This window comes from Lissotriton helveticus, chromosome 6 (assembly GCF_964261635.1).
Source record: "Lissotriton helveticus chromosome 6, aLisHel1.1, whole genome shotgun sequence".
Lineage (NCBI taxonomy): Eukaryota > Metazoa > Chordata > Amphibia > Caudata > Salamandridae > Lissotriton > Lissotriton helveticus.
The window spans coordinates 1,341,554,634-1,341,567,797 of NC_136067.1; positions in this window are offsets into that span (position 1 = coordinate 1,341,554,634).

The following is a 13,164-nucleotide window of genomic DNA, read 5'->3' on the forward strand; positions in this document are numbered from 1 at the left end:
AATTTTGAATAATCCAGAGGATGATTTCTGCAGGACAATATTAGTAGACTGCATGGAACTGGATAACAGCTGAAACATTCCCTGGTTAAGGATCATCAAAATGAGTTTTACTAAGTTGGGGGTCTCAGAATACTACACAAACCCTGTTTCAGCTGTTATCCACTTTAATTTTTAAAAACATTGAATGCAATATTTTCACTCTGTGTAATATCGTGCTTCTTACCGCATCCACGTCCCCCCGGCCATCGCCCCGGTCCACCACGGGATATCCCACTTGATGTGGAGGGCGCAGGCAAATATTGAGCACCCCTGCCTGATTGGATGCACAGGATCACGTGGGCCCTGCTCTGTAGCTGCACCGCTATTTAATCCAGATGTCTTTCTCCGCGACCAGCGGACGTGCCCAGCCGACGCGCGCCGAAGTCGCGCTAAAGTCCAGCCCATCTGCGCCCGTCCGCGCTAAGGATGCGCTAGGGGACGGGGCAGGCGAGGGGGAAGATAGAGCTTTTGGTGCCCATCGAGTAAGCTATATCTTACCCCATCATGACCTTGCTTCCCTTAAACCCCCCTGTTTGTTCTGTCACCACACTCTCCCTCCTGAAGCTTTCTTGGGGTCTCCCGGCTGCTGCTGCTATTATAGAAAAAATGTTTCCACAACAGCTGATAACCCGAGTACGCGGCCCTCTGTCAAATCGTCTCCTACACCTACCGCCATTACGGAGAGTGGTTTTCTTATCAACGCTAGGTCACTGGTAAAGAATAACATCGCCTTTAATGATTTTGTTTCTGTCAGGAAGCCCTCTTGGGTCTTCATCACAGAAACATGGGCCTCTGACTCCTCTGGTCCTGAACTGGTGAACGCTATCCCTGATGGATATGCGCTAGCCAGGATGGACCGAATGGGACGTAGGGGAGGATGGCTAGGGATCCTGTACAAAGTATCCTCCACATGTTGCATCAACACCCTTTCGTCTCCCTCGGACCCTTTCCAGGCCCTATATTTTTCCATAACTTCCCCCTTCTCTGTCTCATTTGCTGGTATTTTAATCTATAGACCCCCGGGACCCAGGTCTGAGTTCAGTCAGAATCTACTGAACATCCTAGAACCCTATTTTGGCTACCCCCATCTGACTGTTATGGGAGACCTGAACTTCCATCTCGAAGACCCAGGCTCCAGTGAATCCCTCTCCCTTTGGACTCCCTGGCCGCATGCGGTCTTCGGCAATTGGTCAACAGCCCTACCCATCGGACTGGACACACTCTAGACGGGGTATTTACAAATGACCATAGACTAACGACAGGTTTTCCTATCCCCCTGGTATGGTCAAACCACCTAGCTGTCCCCTTGGAATTTAAATCACCCCCTCCCTCCACTAGGTTGAGTGTTCCCAGGAAACTGGAACCTAAGCAGAACTATAGGAAAATCTCCAATGATACCCTAGCCCCCCTTATCCCGAACGCTATGCCAGCCTCACTGAAGGGTGTCAATATGGCTGCGCTTGAATTCTCCAACTCTATTGCTACCGCAGTGGATCTCCTAGTCCCCGCCTCATACCGCTATTCTGGTAGGAAGAGACCCTCGGCCCCCTGGTTTTCAGAAACCCTCAGACTCCTAAGACAGGGTTGTAGGAAACAGGAGAGGCTCTGGCGAGTGAGTTGGGATAGCCGGGAGAAAGAAAAGCATAAACACCTTCTTAGAGAGTACAAAGTAGAGGTAATTAAGGAAAAGCAGGCCTACTTTTCCAACCTAACCGCTTCCCTTACTTCCCGAGGGAACTGTTTAAAATTGTAGATTCCCTGTGCACCATGCAAATTCCCGACCCCATTGTTGGTTCTCAAGAGCTGTGTGACAAGATCTCCTTATTCTTTCACTCTAAAATAGCTGACATCCATGCCGCCCTCGAATCGCAAAGGGACCTGTTAGGTTCTCCTCTCCCCTTGGCCCCACTATCCATAGAATCTCGGACAACGGACCCCCCTGCGAGCCTGTCCAATTTCCCTCTCCTTACCCTCCAGCAATTAGACCTGCTTTTAAGTAAGACTAAATCTGGATCCCCATTGGATCCATGTCCCCTCAAAATCCTTAAAGACTGTAGGGAAGTCTTACTGCCCCCCCCCTCCTCGACGTGATGAATCGTGCCATGATGGAGGGCATCTTTCCATCTTCCTGGAAGAGTGCAGTGGTTAAGCCTCTGCTAAAAAAAACGACTTTAGACCCAGAGACATTAAAGAGCTTCTGGCCTATATCCCTGCTTCCCGCCCCAGCAAAGATGCTTGAGGCACCTCAATCTGCATTTCACGGCTTTCTTGGACACCTCTGGCCTCCTGGACCAGTCACAACATGGTTTCCGGAGGTTTCACAGCACGGAGTCAGCGCTCACTGTAGTGCTCAATAACATCCGCACGAAGGTCGACCAGGGCCATACCACCCTTCTGGTCCTGCTCGACCTGACAGCAGCCTTTGATACCCTGTCCCCCTCCATTCTAACATCTCGCCTCAGGGGGATAGGGGTAGAAGGCCCGGCACTGAGCCTTCTGGCCTCCTTTCTTGACTAGAGGGAACAGAAGGTCAAATTGGGACAGTTTCTATCCCCGCCCATACCTGTGCAATGTGGGGTCCCACAGGGGTCAACCCTGAGCCCCACGCTATTTAACATCTATGTGGCCCCACTTGCCAGGTTAGTAAGATCCTATGGGATGGAGGTGGTATTGTACACCGATGACACCCAGATTACGGTGTTCCTCTCCCACTCGGCTAGTACCTCCGCTGTCAGCTTCAGGAACTGCATGGAGGCAGTCTCGCAGTGGATGATCTTAAATTCACTGAAGCTGAACGGAGAGAAAACCGAGGTCCTGATTTTCGGTGAAAAGCAGGACATTTGGTCAAATGACTGGTGGCCATCATCCCTTGGAACCTGCCCATCACCCACGAACTCAGCACGTAACTTGGGAGTGATGATCGACCCCTCACTTTCTATGACACAGCAGGTGAACAGGACTGTCGCCACTTGCTGGGGTGTTATTAGGACTCTCAGGAAAATGACCCACTATCTTTCCCTGCAAGCCCGCAAACAGATCATGGTTGCCTTAGTCGCCTCGCGGCTGGACTATTGTAACGCGCTATACTCCGGCGTAAATAAAGGCCTTATACAACGCCTGCAGTCTGTCCAGAACGCGGCGGCCAGATTTGTGCTCGATGCCCCTAGGTTTTCGTACGCTACAGCTGCTAGGAAGAGCCTGCATTGGCTCCCGATCCAGTCCAGGATCTCTTTTAAGATCATGTGCCTGGTCTATAGGGCCCTGTCCGGCGAATGCGCTGGGGGCGTGAAGGCTCTGCTGGCTCCCTATGTCCCTTGCAGGAGCCTTTGCTCCTCCAGCAAGAACCTCCTATCGGTGCCTCGATTTCGCAGAGTCAAGTGGGCAGGAATGGTCTTCTCCTCCTTGGCCCCTAAACTGTGGAACACCCTCCCCTCTGAATTAAAAACTCAACCGTCCATCTCGCTGTTCAGGAAGGCATTAAAGACATGGCTATTTGCCGAGGCATATCTGTAACCTGGTTCCCGGCTCCTACTCCACTCTTTCTGTTAAGCGCCTTGATGCCCACCGGGCTAAGTTTACGCGGTACAAGATTGTTTTCATTTCATTTCATTTCATTTCATACCTTGAGAAATGTGTCACCTGGTACAATCAAATCAATTTTTTAACAACGCCTTGAGTGGCCAATTGCAGTATGTAATTCTTCAGTAATTCTTCTGTACATCCAGAGTTTTTGCCATAAATAAAACTCGCATGTTATCTCCAAGGAGATCTGAATGAAAGGCGGAAACTTTTGGTGACCAGATTCCATTTAAAAACTTCCTGCCTGCCACTGTAACAGCTTTTCATGTCAAAGCACTAAGCACTTTATTTTAATTTTGTAGATTTTATATTCCTCAGAGGAGGCAATTTATCCGCCCATTACTATTAGCAGCAGGGATTAGAACTCATGAATTGGCAATGGATTATTTGCTTTCTTTAGGAACTACAGAGATCATACATGGTATCCTAAACTATCTTTTTCCCGTTTTTTAAGATACAAAGTAAAAATTAGGTATGTCTATTAATCTGTATTTTATTGTATTTTATGCTTATTTTTTATTTTCAAATGAAAACATTCGTATCTAATTTTTAATGCCTCTTTTTGAGTCGAATAACGTATTTTGATCAGATAGTGTACCATGGATGGATGGATGAATGGATGGATGGATGGATAGGTTTATAAACAGACTATGTGGGTATAGTTAAGTTTCAGTTGGAAATTATATTTTTGTTTTGCTTAGAACTTTGGCCTCGTTAGATGGCAAGTTTTTTGCAGATCTGTCCAGAGAGAAGTTTTAAGAGGTAGAACAAAGTGGTGTTTTCCATCTCAACTGCCACGGCAAAGAATTCTTTATGGAATTATAACAAGCTTGTCATGAAAGTAGAATTATACTCTCAACTATTTTTCTAAGTGGTTTGTTGCGAAAGACCATTAGACAAGGGAAATGTATTTCCCTTCATCCAATGCGGATTACAGGATGTCAAGTGACAGAGAGCCTACAAAAAGGGGCATAAGAGCATTCCTTGATCCCATGAAGGAAGTGGGAAGTGCCTGATTGGGCAGACATTTCTCCAAAAATAAAAAAATGAAACAATTCTTGTTGGATTTGCAGTTACAAAAGTCAAGATTATGGGTCGGCTAACTAGCTGTAGATGTTCAAGAATAAAAAAGAAATCGTTTTTCAAACCCTAAAAAAATCAAATAAAAAAATCACAGTGCACCTGCAACTATGCATGTTGAAAACTGTTCACAGTGAACATTGTGGACCCTGGAACAGTCATACTGTGCACGGAGGCCACTGTGCATGGCCAAATAAGCAGTTGGCTCAGTTGTACTTTAACAGTGCAGGTTCTGGCTGCTTTCCCGATTCACCTTCCAAATTGCACTGTCTTGCACAGCAAGACACAGAGCTTGATGCACGACACATGGCCTTGCCGCTGGCACCCAAAGTGCACTGCGGAACGCTGTGTGCAGCTGGTTTAGTTCAGTAGTAGTGAGGCAATCTCAGGTCCTCCATCCTGAGCCCACTATACTTGGCTGAATGCACCATGGGGTTTGGCACAAGAAAAAGTAGGTGCTGGCCCTACTGCAGACACCCCAGTGCATCCAACCGCATAGGTTGGATGCACTGGAGATTGGATGCACAAGAGGTTTGATGCAGAGCCTGGGCAAAGACCAAGCCCTGTGATCATTCTTTGCTGGCATGGCCAAAGGTTGTGCATTGCCAGGGTTTGACATGCAGGAGATTGGATGCATGGCAGGTTGGTCACAAGTTACAATTTCTATGTTCCCCTACCCATCCACGTTAAATGTGGTGCAGGTCTGTCTATAAAAGTTCCCATGAGGTGCATGCATGCCTTCTCATCCAGCTTTTAGAATTTATCTCTTTGGATGGATGATTGGTGGCCAGGTAACAGTATCAGCATATCCTTGTGTAACGACGTGGAGTTTGCTACCCCATTGGTGGGTGTTAATAAATCGCTTTTGTGCGCTTTCTCAAGTCCGCAGAGTTTACTTGACATACTTTACTCTAGGGTGTTACTACACAGGGTAGAGTGAGCCGTAGAGCTTGGAGACGTACTCGCCTTCAGAAGACTCCTCAAGACCTGGCTCTTCGAGCAGTAGCAGCCCCCCCCCCTCCCCATAGCGCCTTGAGACCCTTGCGGGTAAGTAGCACGCTTTACAAATCCTATGATTGATTGATTGATTTCCAGGAACAGAAATATCAATTGTGCTGCAGCTGCTGAAACACTGGGCCCAGTAGAACTGGGTTGAACTGGCCGCAGCAGGCATCTTGTGTTTCCCCAGGAAGATAGAAGGGTAGGAGCCGATTATGCAGCGGTGGGGGCCGGTTTTGTTACTGGGGCCCAGTTTTGCAGTGGTACTGCTATATCGGACCCCAGCAGCAAAAGCAGCAGGGGGACTGGTCCATCAAAATTGCCAGGGCTGCTTGGGGTTCCCAAATGGCCATGAGGGTCCCACTGCACCAGAATGATGGACATATTTTGCATGAAGCAAGTGTATGGGGAACTCTTTCCTTCCTTGCTTTAGGGCCCATGCTCCCTTTGATCTGCCACTGAGTTCTTCCACTGTCATACTGATCCAAGCATTTTCTTCCACATGTGACAACGGTTGGTGTCCCATTGAGGTCACATGGGACAATATATTTATTGATTTCTAGGCTGACTATTAACTTCACCCAAGGATTCTTAAATGGGCAATCTCCTAACTTACTGTTGACTCAGAAAGCCTAAAACGAAAAATCAGCAAACACTGCAGGGTGTGAGGCTGGGCCAAAGGAACCCGACTGAATTATAAACCTCAAAGTGAGATCTGCGATATTGACACCCAACAATGATTTTATTTTATGGAACACTTTTCTCGACGCTCGACTTTGGATTCTGAAGTAATCCACCATGAGATGTTGGCTGCATTCTGCATGCTTCCCCACGTTCGACAGATACGTTTAGGTGGGGGTTCAAATGCAAAGCAAATTTATTTTTAATCAAATCAATTCTTTTAATAAATGAGAGAAGAGCTAAAAAAAAGTAATTAATAGCATTTTTTGTCCACAACATGCATAAATAAATAAATACATATGGGATTCCACATGTTGACAGCAGTGCAAGATATAATTGATGTAGATTAATACCTATAATTGCACTTTAATTGAGAGCTATACCGGACAAATCCTCTCCATATTTCTGGTGGTGTTTCAGAGCAAACGGAAATTCAGCGATATTCAGTGAAAGGATATTGTGCCGGTAATGAGAAAACACCTAATTCCCCTAAAGACGGTTTAAGAGACTATTTTTTAAGCATTTTATTTATACTACCAGAAAATGGGGAAAAGCCTTTGATAATGTCCTCACGAGCTTTTTACAATGCCCGAGGAGGGTTAGATTATGCCTCATAATTCTCAACAAGCTCTAAAGCAGATTAAGTCAAGAGTTACGCTATTAAAGGTGCATTGCTCGTGAGCGACAGTAATGGATGCCCGAAAGAAAATTAAGCTTAAAGAGATTTATATTGATTTGAAAAGCAAGTTTGTCCGCATTGTTGCCCTTTCGGCTCCAAATTTCAAGAAATAAGTATCCTTGCAATTGCAAGAGAATCATCTTTCGTTATGCACTTCATTTTCTAACCAAAAATCCCGTGACGCATTTTTTATTTTGTTTCTGTCAGTAAAAGGCTGAGGTAAAACCTGTTTCAGCTCAATAAAGCGAAACTCCTCTATTATAACTATTAAAGTACCATGTTTAGTTTTGCAAAAACATCATCCTAAAAGCGAGCACAGTGGTGCTTTTTTAAGGAATGCAATCCTCTGTTTTAGTCTGGGGATAAGCCATTTCCTGATGACCAACACGAGCGGAACCAACTTGAGACATTCATATTTATTTCTGATAACATAATCCTTATTCCGGCGAATTTAGGGTTTGAAATCTATTCCAGCGCTGTGCCTAAGTGTTAATGGCACAGGAGAGAATCGAAATCTGATTTTAAAAGCAGAGATTTCAGCGGGTGAAATTGCAGAAATGGCCTAATGCAATCGCATAATCACCCTGCAATAAGTGAGCTGTTTAGCCGATTAGTATTTGTGTGGACTATGGTTAAAATGGATGCGAGCATTTAAGGCAACCTAAATTCTTGTGTAACCATTAAATAGAACAATTATTTTTCGCACACACGTCTATTAATTTATATTTCTGCATGTGACTGCTCTCTGGCTTCATTAAATTCACTAGAGCGAAATACGACAAATATGCTTCAGAGTTTTGTTTATGTAAGATGAAACATAACAAACAAATATGACAATAGGGGCCTAATCGCTCGCATAATATAATGATAATTATTACACAATGCATTAGGATATGAAAACAAGATAAATATCATTAAAATCGTTCAAATCCAAGCACTGACTGAAATCACTAGGGTTGACAGAACCATTCATGTAAACAAAGGAGGAAGGGTGTCATGTAGAATGGATATGGGACTGTACATTATAAGCTATAAAACCACACCGTTAGTATGTTGGCACATGGCCAATGTGGAATTGTGTGCTTATTCCCTCACAGTGGTCCGTACAAAAGGGCGCAAGGTGGAAAAAAGATGTTTGGCTTCCTCTCTCCGCTTTCATGAACCGCAGTCCCTCACGGATCTCATGAAACAAGTGGTGCAGTGAGATTTAGGGAGATCCCTTGTCGTGCAAGAGTAGCTTGGGCAGAGCGAAGCCAGAATGTGTTGGATGAAGGAAGTGGCTTCAGAAATGATATCCCAGAGAGTCTCTCAAGTCAATAAAAAGAGCTACATAAAGTTCCAAAGGAAGTGAGGAGACCCTAGGATCAAAAAACACCCACATGCAAGGACTGGTGGCTCAGTGGACAGATGCATCCAGTTCAGAGATCTGTGACTGACACCATGGTCAACATGTCAATAGTTCTAACCTTCATCAATTTTATGTCAATACATTGGGTTGGGTACACTTAAACCACCCATTATTTGTCAATAGTGGGGCTCTTGTCAGAGCAGCAGCTCACCTGGAGGAACATCACGCCATCTCGCCACCTGGACACGCAGCCTCACGCCCCTGGGTCTAGGAACGCTGTTGGTCTCGCCGCCATCACCATCTCGGCGGCTGGAGACTACAGCTCCCAGCGGGCTTTGCGTGCACTTCCGGGACTTCCGGTCCCCGTTGACAGCGCGCCCGGAGGCGCTTCAAAAGCGGGCCAGCCCCTCCGCGTCGCGGACGCGCGCGGACGCCGGGCGGAGCCCGGGCAGAGGGCGGGCCGTCTAAGGCCGTCCAAGGACGAACAGGGACGGGACGGGCCACGTCCCTTTCACCATGGGTAAGCGCAAACTGATTACATCGGCAGCAGGCGAGGCTAATGCTAAGGTGCCAAAATACACAACCAGTATCCTCACTTTTCTGACCTCCAAAGTGGACGAATTAACCACCCAGATAGCAGTTTCTGAACGAGCATTGGCGCTGGAAACTGCATCTGGGAGTAGTAGCACTACAATCTCTTCTCCCATTAGGTGTGTACCACTGGAGCCGAGGGTCATAATTGAAGCGTGCCGGACTAATCTGGCACAGACTCCCACAGTCCTGCCTTCCCCAGAACTGCCTATTTCTGTAAAACCTGTCGGTAATGAGGTTGGGAGTGTGGAAGAAACTGTGACCAACACTCAACCTGGGGGACAGCAGGCCTCCTTTGTTACTAAGGAGGGTCTTATGGAAATATTGGAAAAACTTTTTACTGAGAGGCTAGAATCAGCCCTAATCCAAATTGCAACAGATATTACAGAGACATTGAGGGACTGTGTTAACAATTTGTTGATTAAATGTGAACGTATTAACAATACTTTGAGTAATCAGCCGCCTGTCTCAGTACCCATAGTACCCATAGGTATTGATCCACCAAGTAACCCAGTAATTAACATACCAACAGAAAGCCTTGCACCAGTCAAAGGAAAAGTTGTAAATGGTAGATACACACCCTTACCACAAGCTGCACCAAACCAGATTCAACTGAATACATCTGTAGCGGCTAGGCCATCATGCCCCTTGGGAGACCAGGAGTTTAGGGTGCCCCCAGTACACCTACCTCCTGATGCAACACCCTTTGTGGCTGTCCTGGTTAACGTACCTAAATTAGGCCTGGGGGAGGTAGAACATTATGCGACGCTGCTTAAGCACACAGAAAAGTGGTGCAATACAAATTGCACGGGTGAAAGCAACATCTCAGCTAATATATTGATGTGTAGAAGGGTCAATTGGGTGGGAAAAACCAAGAAATGTGTGGCGGGTGATTGTGTCATAGTAAATTTTAAATCGTGTGATGTCACCAGCCGACTCTTCTGGGATGCGTCCCCTTTAGATCCTTTTGGTAAAGGTGTGCGCGCTATGCCACTGGGTTTTTTCTACCCTCCCACACCCAGGCCAATCGGGGCTGGGTGCGGTAGGCCCCAGATAAACAACAATCCAGGGCACCAGGGCAACCAAAATTTCCAGCAGCAAGGAAATGAATGGGTGACTAAAAGGGCCAGGGGTAGTGGTGTCGCCACACCGGTAATGAATACACCCTCAGACAACCTGCCTCTTTCAAATAGATTTGCGGTTCTCGACAACCAGGTTGTCATGGACTGACTAGATCCAGTGTTAACTAACCATTCAGCTATTATACAGGATGTCCTTATAGACATCCCAACCCCCTGTAATTCAGCTATTAACATTACCCCGTGTAATGTGGTTTCAAATGTGGAGGAGACAACAACAGAGGGAGGTAATAGAAACATTAAGATTCTGAGCTGGAATATTGCTGGCTTACGTGCAAAACAAAATGACCCAATCTGGCTAGGCAAGTTGAAAGAATACGATATTGTAGCCATGCAGGAAACATGGGCCAGGGACAACTCTTTTTGGCTGGATGGTTATTCTTCCTTTTTTGTAAAAGCACAGTGTTCTGTGGCGGGAAGGGATATTGGTGGCCTGATGTTCTTAGTATCCCTCAATATAGCTGGGAGTGTGAGAGAAATTCATAGCTCCTCATACCACTTTCAACTGGTAGAAATATGTCAATTAGACAAAAATAAAACACTCCTTATAAATTGCTATAATTCTCCGCAGGGTGACCCTCAAAACTCTGTTTTAGATTGTTTAAATTTATTTGTTGAGGATTACACGTCAAAACAAACCACCTTTGTTCAATTTATTTTAATGGGTGATTTTAATGTTCACTTATGTGAATCACTTTGCCAGATTAAAGATCCCGATGGACCTGATCTTACGACCCCTCCCCATTTTGAGCATAGCCCAAAGGGTTCCTCTATGGAACATTTGTTATCAGCTAATGATCTTTATGAACCTAGTTTTGCTGACCACAATGAACGGGTGGTAACCTACAATGCAAGGGGTAGTGAATCCATCATTGATTACATCTTTATGTCCCCAGGGCTTCTTCACTATGTCCTTTTTTATAATGCCATTGAAAGTGGCTTTAGCGACCACAATCCGGTGTGCCTAACACTGGATGGATCACTTGGATTGTTGAAGGAGGTCTTGTTATCCACTTCTGTGAAACACATTAAGAGTAAAGATAGTGGGCGGTGTTTAAAATGGTGCAAAGTTTGCCCTGAAGATTTTTTGAATCTCATTGAACATGAAATGGCGGTGGAATTTCAGATTTGCAGGGACCCAGCTAGGGAGGACAAAGATATTATTGCCGCTTTTGAGGCTATTTGCTTGAAGGTGGAGAAAGAATTAACCCTTAGCCCTAAAAGGGGACCCGCTCCAGCCTCTGGCTGGTTCGACCATTCCTGCTCAAAAGCCCACTCTGCACTGATAGCTGCACTAAAACATTCCCCAAGAAACAGGCAAGTGATAGCTCAACTGAGGAAAAAATATGCAGAGGCGGTTAAAATACGAAAAAAAGCTGTCAAAGAAGAAGCCTGGGATGCTTTAATGGACTCCACCACCTTAAAAAACAGCTCTAAATTTTGGTCCATTGTAAATAACCCCATATTTGCTAAAACAGGCAACACAGACCTTGAGGCCAATATACCGGAGTCAGATTGGCTTAACCATTTTTCAGGTATTTATGGGAGCAATTTACTTTATGAAAGCTTCTGTTTACCGTGTAACACTGATCTGCAACCTGTGGTTGTTTTTACTGAAAATGATGTCAAGGTCGCTATAATTGGGTCCGCCAAAAACAAAGCACCAGGACCCGACGGGGTCCCATTGGACTTATATAAATCAGACCTAGAGCTATGGGTAACTGTATTAACGAATGTTTTTAATAATGTGCTTAAGGGGGGCTTTCCAAAAACTTGGGCATGTTCAATTATTGTACCAATTTTTAAAAAAGGAGTAAGAAATGACCCAAAATGTTATCGCCCCATATCCCTGTTGGATTCCTCCATGAAGATTTTGGGGAAAGTCTTATTGGAGAAAATTAATAAATGGTCCACAGAAAATAACATCTTGTCCAATGCCCAGTATGGTTTCCGGTCAGGCAGAGGGACAGAGGACCAATGTCTGAACTTGAACATGATAATTGCTAAATATACGAAGGCTAAAAAAGGGACTATTTTTGTTGCATATATGGACCTGTCTACAGCGTTCGATTTAGTGAACAGAGCTAAGTTGTGGGGCATGCTGTTACAGATGGGATTGGACCCCCCTCTGGTTCATTTTTTGGCTGAACTCCATAAAGACCTTAAGGCTTCCATTAGAATGGATCAAGAGGGGCATCGTACAGCGTGGTTTAAATCAGGCAGGGGTGTGCGACAAGGTTGCATCCTTGCTCCTATGCTGTTCACATTGTACATAAATTCTCTGGAAAATACTCTTTTGGCTTCATCTGTGGACACTCCACGTGCAGGAGACACTCACATCCCAGTGCTCCTGTACGCGGATGATGCTGCTTTAATAGCTAGGACACATTTGGGCCTCCAGAGACTTCTTAATGCATTTAGTGACTTTATGTCCTCTCTTGACCTTGTAGTTAACAACGCTAAATCCCATGTCATGGTCTTTGGGGCAGCAAAGAATAACACCAAATCCTTTTACTGCAAAGGGGAAGTGATCAGCAATGTTAAAGTGTTCACTTACCTCGGAGTAATCTTTGATACCAAGGGTAGCTGGACCCCTCAGGTAGTAGCAAAGACCAAAGCTGTAAGGAGTTCTATAAATGCAATCTTAAGTTTTGCAAGGAGATTGGGGGGGAAACCTAGTGGTGCACTTTTGGCCTTGTATAGGGCAAAATCATTGGCTATAGCGAGATATGGAGCTGGATTATGGGGTTATGTAAAAATTGAAATCATTCAAACAGAGGTCAATAAGTTTTTATGTTCTGTGCTAGGACTCCCCTTATCAACAGCCACTTTCGCTGTCCATCAGGAGCTTGGAGTTAGTTACATCACAGATATCCTCTCCATGGCTCCTATTCTATTATGGATAAGAGTTTGGACCAACAACAACTTAAGTCTTAACCACAAAATTTTGTTGGACTGTCTTAAATTGGATAAACATAAAGATATTGCTTGGCTGGCTTACATTAATAAGTGCTCGAAAGAACTTGGAC